The sequence below is a fragment of the Hyaena hyaena genome, unplaced genomic scaffold (genome assembly GCF_003009895.1).
Source record: "Hyaena hyaena isolate Hyena2069 unplaced genomic scaffold, ASM300989v1 scaffold_123, whole genome shotgun sequence".
NCBI lineage: Eukaryota > Metazoa > Chordata > Mammalia > Carnivora > Hyaenidae > Hyaena > Hyaena hyaena.
The window spans coordinates 930825-947927 of record NW_024080756.1 but is presented as its reverse complement, the minus strand read 5'-3'; positions in this window follow the sequence as shown (position 1 = coordinate 947927).

Sequence of the window (17103 nt, the reverse complement as noted above, 5' to 3'; positions counted from 1 at the left end):
TTGTGAATTCGAGCCCCACACTGGTGCACAGATAACTTAAAAATAAAATCTTTTTGAGCCTCCTGCATGGCTCATTCAGTTAAGCTTACCACCCTTGCTTTCGGCTCAGTTCATGTCTCATGGTTGTGAGTTTGAGCCCTGCATTGGGCTCTGCACTGACTGTACAGAGCCTACCTGGGATCCTCTCTCTCCCTCTCTCTGCCCCTCCCCAGCTCATGCTCTCTCTCTCTCTTAAAATAGATAAATAAAACTTAAAAAAATAAAATATTTTTTAAAAGGGAGAAATAGGGGTCCTTATGTAGGGGAGGAAAAATAATTTTCCTTCTATCCTCCTTGGTTCTCAGCTGAGGCTGTATAACACAAAATTAATAAGAGAAAAACAGAAGTTTGGATAGGTGGGACACACCAACAGAAAAATGAGGAACTCCCTGAGTAGAACTCCAGTTTATCTTTTTAAGTTTGTTTGTTTATTTATTACATTTATTTATTTTTGAGAGACAAAGAGAGATAGAGCACAAGTGGGGGAGGGGCAGAGAGAGACTGAGACACAGAATCTGAAGCAGGCTCCAGGCTCTGAGCTGTCAGCACAGAGCCCAACGTGGGGCTCAAACTCACAGACCGTGAGATCAGCACAGAGCCCAACATGGGGCTCAAACTCACAGACCGTGAGATCATGACCTGAGCTGAAGTCAGACACTTAACCAGCTGAGCCACCCAGGGGCCCTGAAGTTTATTTATTTATTTTGAGAAAGAGAGAAAGAAAAAGAGAGAGAGAGAGAAAGGGTGCATATACAGGGGAGGGGCAGGAAGAGAGGGAGAGAGAGAATCGAAAGCAGGCTCCTCACTGTCAGTGTAGAGCCTGATGTGGGGCTTGAGCTGGCTCGAACCCATGAACTGGGAGACCTTGACCTGGGCCAAAATCAAGAGTGGGATACTTAGCCGACTGAGCCACCCAGGCACCCTGGGGCCAGAGATTCTTGATTATTTTTTTCACTGATGTTTCCCAAGCACCTAGTAGATGCATAAAAATATTTGTTGAATTGAGTCAATCACACAAATTACTAACTAGCTCCTACTGGGTTAATTGGCCTAGAGGTTTGTTTTTCTCTAAAACATCTGCTGTGAACAGAGAGGGCTTGTGTTGCCCTAAAAGATGGAGGAGGGGGTGGAGCAGGCAAAACCAAAATTAGTGGGAAATCAGTGTGACCATTTAAAGGGTCTTTGTGTGTTGCTGATTTTGTATTTCAGGCTATGGCCAATAGTGATAGCATTATTCAAACCAGAATTTTTAGTTTTTAAAGTCATTCCTTTGGAATGTTTTTCTTTCCTTCCAACACACATGAACCCTGTAAAGAACATAAGCTTCAGGTTCAGCTTAAGCGAAAAACCTGATAAAGTAGAAACCAGCACCTCCATCGGGTCTTTCGCTACCTGGTCTGTTTGAAGAGTGGACATGTTTGGACAGTGATACTTAATGAGATCATTTCTCTTACTGTTTGTGAAGGGCTTAGCTTTGCCTTGTTCTCCTCTGGAACTTAGGAACTTAGACATTTTAGAATGCTTTTTAAAGTTAAATACAGGTTTTCAGTTGTTTTGATGCAGTACAAGGGGACAGCAAAAAAGGCCATTGAAATTACTTTTAGAATGACACATGAACAGGGGTGCCTGGGTAGCTCAGTCGGTTGAGTGTCTGACTTGGGCTCAGATCATGATCTCACTGTTTGTGAGTTCGAGCCCCATGTCTGGCTCAGTGCTGACCACTCAGAGCCTGGAGCCTGCTTCAGATTCTGTGTCTCCCTCTCTCTCACTGCCCTTCCCCCATTCATGCTCTGTGTGTCTCTCTCAAAAATAAATAAACATTAAAAAAAAACACTATATACAGTTACTGAATCCTAGTGAAAACACAAATATATATTGAGAGTCAACATTTTATACAAATTACATTTTATACATTACATGTTTAAAAACTTGAGATATAGGTGACACACAGCATTATATTCCTTTCAGGTGTACAACATAGTGATTTGACATTTGTATACATTACAGATACTTTCATAAAATTGCATTATGATGATGTGGTGGGGTTTGTGATTGTTTTGAAACATTATCTCTGTTCTAGAAATGAATGCTCCAATTCTTACCTTTGCTCAACTGGCTATTTAGCCTTGGCATTTAGTGTGGAATTTGCATTTGGTTAACAATAAATAAATTTCTTCGCATGAAAAAGAACGCTTTTATGCTTTAAGTACAGGTGTGGTGGACGCTTTTGCCTCATTCAGTTACATTCCAGAAGATCTGAGGGAGATTAGCTAAGAAATAAGTTTTGGGCGCAGCGGTCTGGTGCCTCAGGCTCTAAGCTCCTGAGCCGCGGGTCTTTGCTGTTTGGGGCTTAGCTGGGAAGCCCACACTCGACGTTAGGCATTATATCAAAATTAACTTCACTGCTAGGGTCTAGACATTCATTTTAGTATATTCAAACTCTGTAAGAGCAGTGGGACATTTATTTATAATTTTGCTTCAACTTGTAATTCTTTACCCAATAACGTAGTAGATTAGCCCCCTGCTGCTGCTTTATTAGAATGTCAGCTGAAATAGCTCCTCCTCTACATAATTACTTTGTCACAACAATCGGAATTTTAGTAAGCAAGTTGATAAAAATGAGGATGAGGTCTTTCATCTTATGCTGAGTCTGATTATTTTGCTCTACAGCTTTGTATAGAATTGCCTTTTTCTTCAACAGCACTGGTGGGAGTCATAAATATACAGCTGATCCTTGAACAAGCTGGGTTTGAACTGCATGAGTCCACTTGTACGCATATATTTCGATAAATACAGTCCTGTAAATGTACTTTTTTAAAAATTAAACTTTTTTTTTAATGTTTAAAATACTGTAATGTATTTTTGAGAGAGAGAGAGAGAGAGAGATTGAGTGGGGGGAGGGGCAGAGAGAGAGAGAGACAGGGAGACACAGAATCTAAAGCAGGCTCCAGGCTCTGAGCTGTCAGCACAGAGCCTGATGTGGGGCTCAAACCCACGAACCGTAAGAAATATGACCTGAGTGAAAGTTGGACACTTAACTGACTGAGCCACCCAGGCATCCCTGTACTTTCTTTTTTTAAATGAATTTCTTAATAAATTTTCTTTCATAACATTTTTTTAAAGTTCATTTATTTGGGGGGGGGCGAATGGAATGGGGCAGGGGCAGAGAGAGAGCCAGAGAGAGAGAATCCCAAGTAGACTCTGCAGAGTGCAGAGCCTGAGGCAGGGCCCGAACTCACCAGATCATGACCTGAGCTGAAATCAAGAGTCAGACACTTAACCGACTGAGCCACCGAGGCGCCCCTCATACCATTTCTAAGAAAAAGTGCAGTTTATGTTATCAGTAAGGCATTCTGTCAACAGAAGGCTATTCCTAGTTAAGTTTTGGGGGAGTCAAGAGTTCTCTGTGGACTTTTGACTGCGTGGGGTTTGGTGCCCCTATCTCCACATTGTTCATGTCCTGTGTTCTTTAACTCTGGGGACAAGCTTAAGGGTTTTTCCTGGAGAGGAGAGGACAGCCTGGGTTTTTTTTATTTTTTTATTTTTGAGAGAGAGAGAGAGCGCGAGCGAGCAGGGGAGGGTCAGATAGAGGAGACACAAAATCCGAAGCAGGCTCCAGCCTCTGAGCTGTCAGCACAGAGCCCGACACGGGGCTTGAACCCACGAACCGTGAGATCATGCCCTGAGCCAAAGTCTGAGGCTCAACTGACTGAGCCACCCAGGCGCCCCTAACCTGGGGTTTGATGGGAGGGTTACCTTGCCTCCGGACTCGAATCAGCTGAGTCCCCTTCAGCACCAGTAACAGCTCCCTCAGACAGAGGTCTCCTGACCTGTTTTGCTCAGAATTTAGGCAGGGCGGTACTTGAACCAACCTGTTTGTCCAGACAGAGGATTATTTCCAGAGTTAAGGACCTCCAAGGAAAGAAATAGCCACTTTTCCTTGAGTCACGCACTCCTGTGCTAGTATGGACCGCAGTGTACGTTCAGATTCTCAGTTATAAGAGAGGGCCGTCTTTTGCGTCCCCCTGGGGCTGACTGAGGGGACTGCGGTGCCCGGTGGCTCATGGCTCCTGTGACGGGACACTGTCAGTCCACGCGGGGAGAACTGTGACCAGGGTAAGAGAAGGAGGGGGGGGAGGGGAGGTCAAGTCAAATTAATATGAAAAGCAATTTAAAGGTCAAATCTTGCCTGAAAAAAGAAATTGCAATTTGTAAGGTCCAGTAGAAAGTCAGCATTTCCCAATCCTTAAGGTGTAGAAAAATACGCCTTTTAAAAATTTCAAATTTTAAGTGGCAAAGGAGCCCAAACATGTGACAGTTCAGGAGTATTCATTATTAATAGCTACAAATGTTTTATTTTTACAAATGTATCAGCTCCCTGAAAAGAAGTATTTGGTAATGGGGAAAGAAAAATCTACCAGGGTTTGAGGTACCCTTCCCTTTTCAGCACCACCATGCTAAATATCATGTCACTGTAATACATTTATCTAGTTTATGATAGAAAAGGAAGGGCAGACCATTGAAAAAAAAAAAAGCAAAGTATTAATGATGTCTGTCCATTCGATGGTGGTCTTCTTGGGCCCTCTTTGATGATCCCACCACTGGGCTGGCCCATTCTCGGGCCTTGGGTAGTTGCCCAAAGGGACCCAGGGCATAGCTGGGCCCTCTTATCTGGGATCATTAAAGTCGGCCCAGCTGAGGCAGAGAGAAAGAAAGAGATTTTGGAAAGGATAAATGATATGATAAACAAATCATCATAAATACAATCTTTTTAACACTCCAATATTTGCTTTAGAGTTTAATTTTAATTTAATTTAATTTTGAATTTTGTGGGTGGGGACAGTTCGCCTTTTAGATAAACCTTCTAGGTGTTGCCTGCTCCATGGCCCAATCAGATAGGATCCCTCACAGGTTAAGTACCTCCTGACAGACTAAAAGGGGTTATTCTGTGCCTGAGAGAGAGAGGCTCAAACAGCCAAGAGAGGGAGTGATCAAATGCAATTCCCCGGAACCTATATTTGGCAACAGCAAAAAGCCAACAAGTGGGTAAAACCTACCTGACAAGTTCGTCCTGTTTCCGCAGGGTAATCAGGGCAAATGTGAGACTGTGGAGTTTAGAGGAGACATTTCAGACTTCTTTTCTGGAATCGCCCCTTCCTGGGCTTCTTACATGACTTTGTTGGTCTTTCTGAGCCTTTTGTGCTTATGTGTGCGAGTGGGTGCAGGTAATCCTGCCTGCGTGGCCTCTTCTGGTGGCCTGGGCTGTGCTGGATAACACCATCGATGTCTCTGATATAGTCCAATGTGGAAAATGATGACTTATTGCAAAATGTAACCGTATTCCTCTTTAACTTTCTTAGGCTTGATTTCTTAATTCTTTCTGTGTGCGGTGTTCATGGGCTGATGAGAATCAGCTGGTCCCTCTGCTGATCACGCACAGCGTTCACCGAGCCCGAGCCTGTGAAAGGACGGATGGTGACTGGGCACTCCCGCCTACACCACTGTGCTTGGAGTTCTCTTTCTGTGAATTTCAATCGCTTTATAGCTGCTAGATTCTTTCATGACGCTTTACTTTAGGCTCTGCAAGCACAGGGGGCAGCTTTTCTTTCCTGGACCCACTGCTAGAGCCACTAGTGGTTGGTTCTCTTTAGGACTTGAATTGTCAGGTTTTTTCGGGGCTCTTGGGTCTGTCTGGCTTCCTTCATAGGGCCTTGAGAGCTTTGATATAGAAATTTCCTTTCCTTTAGTTTTCAGACCATCAGAGAAGACTTTTCCAAGGAAACAAGGAAGGGAAGGATAGAAATCACTCTGATTTAGAAAAATAGGTGAATCTTTTCAGAGAATGAGAAGACAAGCCACAGGCTAGGAGAAAATATTTGCAAAAGACACATCTGATAAAGGACTGGTATTCAGAATACATGAGACTCTTAATACTCGGCAGTAAGGAAACATTAAAAAATGGGCAAAAAAATCTAAACAGACACCTCACCTAAGAAGATGAATAGATGGCAAATGAGCATATGAAAAGATGCTCAACATTGTGAATCATTAGGGAGTTGGAGACTAAAACAACGATGAAATACCACTGCACAGCTGTTAGAATGGTTCAAATCCAAAACGCTGTCAGTGTTAAATGCTGACCAGGACGCGAGGCAATAGGAACTCTCACTCCTTGCTGGTGGGAATACAAAATGGTACAGCCAGTTTGGAAGACAACTTGGCAGTTTCTTATTAAAACAAACACCCCCTAACAATATTGAGCAGTCACACTTCTCAGGATGAGAAGTTATGTCCACCAAAAAACCTGCACATAGGTATTTATAGCAGTTTTTTTCATAGTTGTCAAAACCTGGAAGCAACCAAGATATCCTTCTGTAGGTGAATGTAAATAAGCTGCAGGACATCAACCTGATAGAATAGTACTCAGAACTAAAGAGAAATGAGCTAACAAACGGTGAGAAGAGGACCACCGGGGTGGCTCAGTTGGTTAAGCATCTGCTTTAGGCTCAGGTCACGATCTCACAGTTTGTGTGTTCGAGCCCTGCATCGGGCTCTGTGCGGACAGCTCGGAGCCTGGAGACTGCTTCGAATTCTGTGTCTCCCTCTCTCTCTGCCCCTCCCCAGCTTGCACTCTCTCTCTCTCAAAAATAAACTTTAAATTTTTTTTAAAAAAACAGTGAAAAGAGGGGCACCTGGCTGGCTCAGTCAGAAGAGCATGGTGGTCTTGATCTTGGGGGTTGTGATTTTGAACCCCATGTTGAGTGTAGAGATTATTAAAAAAAAAAAAAAACATGACAAGGTAGAGAGGAATCTTAAACGTACATTGCTAGGTAAAAGAAGCCAATCTGAAAAGCATATGTACTGTATGATTCCAACTATGTAACATTCTGAAAAAGGCAAAATTATGGAGATACTAAAAAGATCAGTGGTTGCCAGGGTTTGGGGTAGGAACTGGTGAACATGTGGAGCACAGAGAATTTTTAGGGCAGTGAAACTACTCTGTATGGTGTTGTAACATTGGATACATGTCATTATACATTTGTCAAAACCCAGAGTATATACAACACAGAGTGAGCCCTAGTGTCAGCTATGACCTTTTGGTGAGAACAATGTATCAATATTGGCTCATCAGCTGTAACCAGGGCGCCGCACCCATGCAAGATGTTACAAACAGGAGGACTGGGAGAGCCGGGAGGGGATATGTGGGACCTCTATACTTTTCCCTCAATTTTTCTGCAAACGTAAAACTGTTTAGAAAAAACACAACAAAATCTATTTAAAAGAAAACAAGATGGATCAGAAAAGAGTGCGGGAGGAAGGATGCCCTTAGGGGTTCAAGGAAAGTATGGTCAAGACTGATCTAAGCTTTTCTGAGCCATCACAAGGGTGGACCTCTGATGCTTTTTCACCACCAGGAGTCTAGCAGGTAGATGTAAGTTACTGGTCAATTGAAACAGCACACAACTGTTCCCCATCTTAGAACTACTAATGCTATCACAGACTGCATCTCAGGGAGGTAGGGGGAAAAGAAAAGGACTTGTTAACTGAGTTTAAAGGCAAGAAATAGAAAAGTGCAGACTTTTGTAGCCAGTAACATTTGAAAAGCTCTTCAAACAAACTGTCTCAAGTTCTGGACTTGCAGCAACCTTGAAATAGGATGATTATGAGCTCTGATGTGGTAGTTTGTGCTGCATGCATCTTACTTATTGTGTGTGTGTGTGTGTGTACACACACGTGCGTGTGATATGAGAGTCAGTGCCTACCCGAGAGCCAGAGAGACCAAAAGGCAGGAAGGAGAAATCTTCATGTTCTGTAATTTCTTGTAGCAGCCGAGTCAAACCTGATCTGGTTTTTCTTTTCTATTTATTTCATGTGACTACCTACATCTCTTAATCAACATGCCTTTGTACTTACATTCCTTGAGGCCACTTCCTGCTTCTTCCCTTTTCCACCCTGCCACAGTTTTTTTTTTTTTTTAAAGAAAGTGTTGTTAATACATTCAAAATCTTTCCATGATTGTCACGTTCCTGTCACCTGTTTTTCAAAATTTGCACCTTTCCTCTTAACAGTATATCTATCCTCTCGGATAAATGGCATCCACTCTGTCCGCTGTCCTTGCTCCAACAGCTCTTGGTGTTTCATTAGCCTCAGTTTGAGATGATCCAGATTTAAGGGGATTCACAATAATAGTGTGATCAATTTCACAACTTTGTACTTGACAGTTTTAGAAGGCAAACACTACTTTTTGAACAGAAAGCACATTGTCTTACGTTCTCTTACGGAGAACCAGAAGGCTGGGGAAGATCTGTTTCTTTCCCAGCCAAATGTGTGACCTCGAGAAAATTAAACTGTCTGAGCCTCAAAGGGCTTTATTTGAAAATTAAAGATATTTTTCCTGCCGAAAGGCAGGGGACTAGACATTTGTTTTCCCAAGGTCTCGTTCCAGTTTAAGGTTCTGTGAGTATTAGAACATAAGAAACATTCTTCACCTGGACTCACAGAGTTTAAACTTTTCCAAGACGAGTGGGTTGTATATCCCTTGAATACCCCACAGCACAGAGCATCATTTTAGGAATCTTAACAGCTATCTTTTACTGTAACAATGTATCAGTCACTTATCTGCCTGGGGACTCATTCTTGTTGAGCAGCAGTTATTCTGCGAAGAGAAAGGGGAAGTGGGTGCCAGCAGCCCACCCAGGGACTCCAGCTTCTGAGCAAGCACTATCCTGGGTAAGCGTTCTATGGGAGCTGAAGGAGAGTGGGGGGAGGGAGGGTTCAAGTCTTGGAGATCTTATCTCTCCTCCTGCTACCCCTCTGAGTCCGCACATGCATAGTTTCAGGGAAAAGGCAGTGTGACCCGGAAAATTAAGTGTCATCGGAAAAAAATTAAGTATTCACATTTCCTCTAACACACCTTCAAAGCTGAGCGGCTGGTCTGCATTGGGCTGTTTGGGTTACTGGTGGAGAGAAGCATCAGATCATTATCCACACATGAATGAAAAATGCAAGTAAGAGGCGGAAGCAGGGGTAAAGCAGGAGCCTGGGGAGGGGGTAGGTTTGGGGGAGCGGCTGCATTCATGATAGGCCTCAGGGAGAGGGTTGGCCTCAGGGAGAGGGTTGTCGGAAGAGGATCTGAGGGTGTTTTCCTTTGTGTGGACGGAGGACAATTCCTCTTTACAAGCTGCAACCCTTGCCTTCAGGAAATTAAAAATTACTCTTTAAGGAGTTTTACATTTATTTTTTTGTTTTTTTTTGTTTTTTTGTGGGTTTTTTTTTTTTTTTTTTTTTTTTTTTTTTTTTTTTTTTGCTGCTACCTGGTGCTGAGATGAGCCTACAGGCCTGGGTTTAGGTTAGACTGCCAAGAAAAAGGGCACCCAGGTGTCCCAGTCGGTGAAGCGTCCCACTCTTGGTTTCCGCCCAGGTCATGATCTCATTGGGCTCCGCATGGACAGGGCATAGCTTGCTTGGGAGTCTCTCCCTCTCTTCCTGCCCTTCCCTGCTCACTCTCTCTGTCTCTCTCAAAGTAAATTAAAAACCTAAAAAAGTAAAGGTTGACAAGAGAAGATTTTTTCAGCAACCGGAACCAAACAGCTCTTCAGATAGCTCCAGTTTGGGGGGATAGCTCAGTGGTAGAGCATTTGACTGTGGATAGCTCCAGTTTTCCAAAGATCTTGCTGACGGGAAGGATTGTGCATAAAGATGGGTAACGAGTTAATGGATTTGGCAAAAGACTTGCTGAATGTTTGAAGTGCAGGCCCAGAAGATCTTCTCTAATAAACACAATGCATATAGTGGCTAAGAGTTTACAAAACATTTTCCCACCCATTGTTTCACCTTTACTCCCATGCTAACCTACTGAACCAAGCCTAATAAACTGGTGTGGTCCCCACTTAGAGAGGAAACCAAGATCAGTGATCTAGCCAAGAAGAGCAGGCTCTCTGCAAGAATCTGGCTCATCTGATTCAATTTGTCTTCATCCTTCTAGGCTCCTTGTGTCCCCAGTCTGATCATTCCCAGCAGCACCCTCTCCCTCTGGCTCTCCCTCTCTTACCCCTTTCATTCCCCTTAGCATCCTAGACTTGAATATGAAATTTGAGTTTTTCAGGTTGCGGTGCAACAGAAAAAACATCACTGCTAGAAAGCCCAAGAGACTTTTGGTATTTCGTATATAATCTATTGAGAGACCTATATCCTATTATTACTTACAAGTCCTGTGCTCAATAGATTCCAGGAGATATGACTTTCCTATACAAGACAGAATCTGGGAAATAAACCACAAGATACATACTTCCCCTTCTCCCTCTGCCGTGCCTTATGATCAAGCCATCAGGGCAAAGTAGATGGAGATGAAGGATTAGTTAGCTGAACGCATAAAACATTATCTTGACATTTCGTCCTAACTGTATAAAACAAAACACTTCATAACTTTAAGGGCATATTTGGAACACTCCAAGCATGTTCAAGGTAAGTGTTTGGCTCAGTCCTGTTTAGTATTTCTATCAGCAACTTAAAGAGTGATGTGAAAGGAATGTTCACAGATTGTTCTGGTAACAAAAGCTGGGAAGGGTGGCTAATACACTGTGTGTAGTCAGAGAGGCAAAGCAGCCATGCCAGGAAGGGCAGCCTCAATACAGGAGTGCTGATTCATAGGGACACATGCACCCCAGTGTTTACAGCAGCTCTATCAACAATAGCTAAATTATGGAAAGAGCCTAAATGTCCATCAACTGATGAATGGATAAAGAAGATGTGGTACACACACACACACACACACACACAGAATAGAATAGTACTCAGTGATGAAAAAGAACAAAATCTTACCATTTGCAACAACATGGATGGAACTGGAGGGCATTATGCTAAGTGAAATAAGTCAGTCAGATAGAGACAGGTATCATATGTTTTCACTCATATGTGGAATTTGAGAAACTTATCAGAAGACCATGGGGGAAGAGGAGGAAAAATAAATTACACAGAGAGAGAGGCAAACCATAAGAGACTCTTAAATACAGAGAACAAACTGAGGGTTGATAGGGAGAAAGTTGGGGAGGCAGAGAAAATGGGAGATGAGTATGAAGGAGGACACTTGTTGGGATGAGCACTGGGTGTTGTATGTAAATGATAAATCACGGAAATCTACTCCCGAAGCCAAGACTACACTGTATACCCCGTATGTTAGCTAACTTGACAATAAATTATTAAAAAAAAAAAAAAAAAAAAGGAAGGGCAGCCTCAAGATTTCAGGCAGCTTCTGTGCCCATGTGGACAACCCATATAACACTTGAGGCCCTCAGATCCTGGGCCCACCTGCTTCCAAGGAGTTTCATCTTCTTCGATATCACAACCACATTCTGGACCTTGCTAGTAGTCATCATACTTGCCAAGCCCTGTCTTCCCTAATTTCAGCTCTTGCCTTCTGCCTCTCCTACTACTCATGTTCTGAACTCAAACTCTTTCTGATTCTATCCACTCCATTTTTATGGAAGCTTCATTATATAGGCATGGTTGATTGAATCAGTAGCCATTGGTGACTGACCAATCTCTAGAGATCGGCCAGTCTCTCACCACTCTACTACCCCAGGAGGTCAGTGGTGGGACTGAAAGTTCCAACCCTCATATCACAGGGTTGGGTCCCCAAGCAACTAGACAATATCCTTAGGTGCCCTCTAAAAGTCACCTTATTAACACAACAAAAGACATCTTTATAGCTCTCGTCACTTGAGAAATTCCAAGGGTTTTAGAAACTCTGTGACAGAAATGGGATGAAGACCAAATATATATTTCCTGGTATAAATCACACTATCTTATCATATTTCATTAGTTTCCCTTCATCTCTTTACCTTCCTACATTACAGTTTACTGCCACTGGAAGCTCAGACCTCTTTTCCTTTGTCTTGCCACTTCTCCCAAAATTTATTGTCCTTTCTTTTTTTTATTTTTTATTTTTTTATTTTTAACTTGTTTATTATTATTATTTACAAATAATTTATTGTCAAGTTGGTTTCCATATAACACCCAGTGCTCATCCCCACAAGTGCCCTCCTCCATGCCCTTTCTTAAAATGGTATATAAGCCCCTTGGTCTAATTGCCTCTTTGGGTCTTCATTTTTTTTTTTCTATTAAGACCTTCCATGAATGTACAAAAATTTAGATACTAACGTCAAATAAAATTTGTATGCCTCTTCCCCTGTTAACCTGTCTTTTTTTCAGTTTAATTCACAGGATCCAGTCACACTAAACACAGAAGGTAAAAGAAGGTCTTTTTTCCTCACCTCCAATTAGAAATTTGAGTTTATTAGGTCCCTTGCTCTACACACCAACTGGTTACCAGATTCTGTAGGTAAATCTATTTCTCCTCCATTGTCTCTATTCCCATGACTGTCCTATGTCAACTCTTTAAATGAAATTGATGCACCTGCTAGGCCTGATGGAGGATCTCACTAAAAGCCACTAGGAGCATCTATATACTACTTTCAGAATCCCTCTTGACCTGCTTCCTGCTTTTCGATTTTCCCAGTCTCTCAGCCTTTCTTGTGACACTATGCCTTTAATCCAGCTCCTTGGAGAGGTCTTAGCATCCCTCAAGAGAGGGGGAATTGAACACCCACTGGCCCTTCCTAAGTATAGGGCTCATCACATCTTGCCTGGATTATAGTAGATATTCTCTCACCTTCCTACCTGCCTCTGGTTTTTATCACTTGGTTCTCCTGCCTGAAACACCAGGAGGCACTGGAGGTGGGGGAGCTGACTGAGCAGCAACACTAAGTTCTGAGTGTCAGGAATAATCCCAGTGGAAGAGAATTCATGGGCCCAAGAGTCTGGCAATGGAGAGAGGAGATCAGACTAAAAACATGGGAATCAAAAGACTGCTGGAATCTATCTTTATGGGTGGATGCACTTGGCTTTAAGGGGCAGAGATAGGGTGAACTGTGAGGCATAATAATGTCTAGAAATAGTAAGATGTTTTTTAGTTTCCAGTATTTTATTTGTGAGACATGTTTTAGAGAGAAATTGATGAGTAGGTGGTGTGGGTCTCTGATAAAGGGCCACCTTACATCCTGTCTCTCCCTGGGTCTCAACATTCCTTGGAAGGCCCGTGATAGAAGTGGCTTTGTAGGGTATTGGGCTACACAGGGCCTTGGTTGGCATTCCGGCAATTTTTCATGACTGCCTCAGAGAAGTGTGGAGACAGGGAGATGGGTGAGGGTGACAGGGTGAAGGATGGGTGAGGGTGACTGACAGGGTGAAGGATGGGTGAAGAAGGGAGTAGGGAAGGAAAGAGGGAGAGAGAGAGAGAATCTTAGACTTTAAGAGGAGGAGGAAAGGAACAGAGGAGAGGAACAGAAGGATGGCTCAGTAGGTGCTGTGGGGACCTGTATTGGAGGACCAGAGAGGCTGACAGCCATCTCAGTAGGTGCCAGCATGCACAGATGACAGCAGAGTTCCAGGACCTGCTTCTGGATGCTTCTGGAGAATCTCTGGAACCTGGAACCTACATACAACCCCAGGAACAGGGCAAGGAGAGCCCAAATTGACTGGAACACAATAGAATGAGGGTTTCTACTGGTAATTAGATTGAGATCTAAAACAAACAAACAAACAAACAAACAAACCAAAACTGAAGAACATTTTCTTTCTTAGGTTAGGTTATGGATAAAGCTTTATACCCACCTGAGGGATACCTGATTACTGGCAGCAAGTTCCTGAGAACAGGAGAGCACATTACTGTCTTCCTAGGCCCAGCACCCAGCATAGCAGTGGCAACTGTAGGCGACTGCTGCCTTTGACCATGTGTAAGAACTGCCCTTCATTCCTGATGTACAGGTGCTCTAGGCTGGTCTGACTGCATCTGAAGTGCTGTGTCCAGCTCTGAACACCTTGTTTCTAGAGGCTGAGAACATGGTGCATGTTCAGAGAAGAGTGGTTAGGATACTGAGATGTTCTGACCATTTTTAACTCCAACCCACACCTGTCCCCTGACATCCAGAAACTTATATCCAGTGTCTTCTCGACAACTGTTTGTGAATGCTTCATCATTCCCTCAAACCTGAGATGTACTGGGGCACCTGGGTGGCTCAGTCGGTTGAGAAGCTGGCTTTGGCTCAGGTGATGAACTCGCAGTTTGTGAGTTTGAGCCCCGCGTCAGGCTCTGTGCTGACAGCTTGGAGCCTGGAGGCTACTTCAGATTCTGTGTCTCCCTCTCTCCCCTGCTTGTGCTCTCTCAAAAATAAATAAGTGTTAAAAAAATTAAACACACACACACACACACACACACACAAAACCCCTGAGATGTACATAAATCAACTCAACACTTTCTCCCAGGCCCACTCCTCTTCGTGTGTTCCTGTCTCAGTAAATGGTTCTCTCCTCTACGTGGTGGATTAGGTAGAACCCTGAGCATCATCCTCGATGCCTCTCTTTCAGTAATTATTTTCATTATTGTTATTTTATTAAGTATCATCTTCAAGTAATATTACAGTAAATTTACAGTAATAACTTCAGCAATGGTCATGGGCAACTCACTGAGTCTTTCCTATGTGCCCAGTGCTGTTTTCAGAGCTCCACATGTATTAATCCATTTAATCCCTCATGGCAATGCTTGGAGGCAGGCATTGTTTTTATCCCTCTTTTACGAATGAAGGAACTAAGGTCTAGAGATGAAGTAACTCAAAGACACACCGCTAGTGAGTGGTTGAGACGGGATTCAAATGTAGTTAGTTCAGCTCCATGTGCAGTGCTCTTGACCTCTTCACTCAACTGCTGATCTTTGCACTGTTCAGATCAGAGGGATTTTGCCTTATCTTTTTTTCCTGTAGGGTATAAATTCATACAGCAGGAACTCCCTTATTTATTGTTTATCCCCAATACCTAGAAAATGCCTGGCCCAAAATAGATGCTTAATGAATATATGGTAATTGAATAAATGGTTGAAACACTGTCATGTAAAGAAGATCAGGTAAACTCCAAGTGTAACTGAATTGTATAGCAGGATGAGAACTTAGAGTTTATCCAGTCTTGGGGATATTTGGCCTGGAGAAAAGGAGATTTAGGGAGGATATAAAAAGTGTCCTTAGGGTTACTTCTTTGGCTCAGTTGGTTAAGCGTCCGACTCTTGATTTCAGCTCAGGTCATGATCTCATGGTTCATGGGATGGAGCCCTGTGTTGGGCTCTGCACTGATAGCATGGAACCTGCTTGGGTTTCTCTCTCTTTCTCTCTCTCTCTGTGCCTCCCTTCCCCTCAAAATAAAGAAATAAACATTTAAGAGAAAAAAGTGTCTTCAAATATTTGAAGAGCTTCCTGATAGAGGGAGGGAGATGTGTTCCCTGATGCTCTCCAGCACTGAGCCTCAACAGTGGTTTGGGAAAGGACCTAGGAGAGAATGTGTGTAGTAGGAAAAAAGGTGCACAGAAAATGACAGCAAATAAAAGTCAGCAAATGTTTTGTCTGCTGAGAATAATTAAGTAACAGAATGAAAAAGGAAGATTTGGTTTAACCCAGTGGAAAAACTAAGTCATTAGCTGACAGTATGGAAGAATTTCTCCATCTCCCAGGGAAAGGGTCCCTCCACAGAAGGGTGGCTTTTGGATAGAGTCCAACATTGGGTTGTAGATTTGACCAAAGTTCCCTAGGTCTCTTCAAGTTCTCAAAGTCCACCTTTTTTTCTCTGTTCACTCTGCCCCTCCTTTGCCTCTGGCTCTCTCTCCGGAACCAGTTGGTCCCTAAAGAACCTGATCCCTTGTTTCTGGGTCCCTGCACCCTTTCCCAGCCAGACAAAATGGCCACCAGTAATGGGTGCCTTCAGAAAAGGAGGCTGCCTCAGCCAAGGTTTCAGCCCTTCCTGGTATCAGCCTCAATCCAAGTGACAAGCATATGCTGGAGACTCAAAGGCCCCTTGCTTCCATTTGGGGCATTTCTGCAGAGTCTTCCCAAAACCAGAGCTTTCCAGAGCTGAGGCCACTTCTGCAAAGGCATCAAAGTCCAAGGTACACCTCTGTAGTCTTGCCAGCATCACTCCCTACCCTGTGCAGCTCTTCAGTGCACTCCCCAGCTCTGTTTCTGACAGCTGCCATAAAAAGGATAGCAAACTGGGTGTCTTACAACAAGAGAAATTATTCCCTCACAGTTCTGGAGAGTCCCTGCTTCCTCCTCAGGGCTCTAGGGAAGGACCTTTTCCAAGCCCTTCTCTTAGCTGCTGATGTTGCCAATAATCCTTGGCATTCCTTATAGATAGATGCGTCATCCCCATCCATGCTGTCATCATCACATGGCACTCTCCCTGGCTGCATCCAAATTGCCCTCTTCTTCTGAGGACACCAGTCACATTGGGTTCAGGATCCATCCTAATCCAGTGTGATCTCATCCTAATCCAGTGTGATCTCATCCTAATCAATTACATCTGCAAAGACCCTATTTCCAAATGAGGTCGCATGCATAGGTATGGGGGCTAAGTCTTCAGCTTATCTTTATTGGGGGGAGCATAAATTCAGCCTCCAAAATCAACAGATTGCCTGCTTGCAGATTGCAGAATCTGTTTTCCAGGGAATCTGATCTGTGTCACAACCCACACCTGTCCTCTTATAGTTCTGAATTTCAGAACCTTAGCCATTCTCCTCCAGAGTTTCATGGCTAACGTTTGCCTTTCCCCTCTTTAGTGCCCTCTTGCTAGGGACATTCCACTTCTTCCAGGATATTGAAATCACTTTTCTCCTTCCACTGCTGTCTGCCTTTTACCTTTCATGTATTAGCCAGGTCATAATTGCTCAGTGCAGTCTCTGGGCTGATGACACAGCCCATTATAAGTCAGCATCCACAGCCACTGATTTACATACTATGTGCTCATTGGTGTTTACATGGTCATTCACACATATATTTTGTATCCACAGATATGTCTGCCTTCTGCAGTAAGATAGAAGGGTTCATGCATGCACATACTCTGAAGTGAAGGTAAGGGTGGAGAATGGGAAGGAGAAAAACATTTTGAGGGTGCCAAAGTGGAGAGGAGAGAAAAAGCTATTTTATTTAAAGTCTCAAGTTGTCTTTTTAAAAATCACAGAAGCAACTC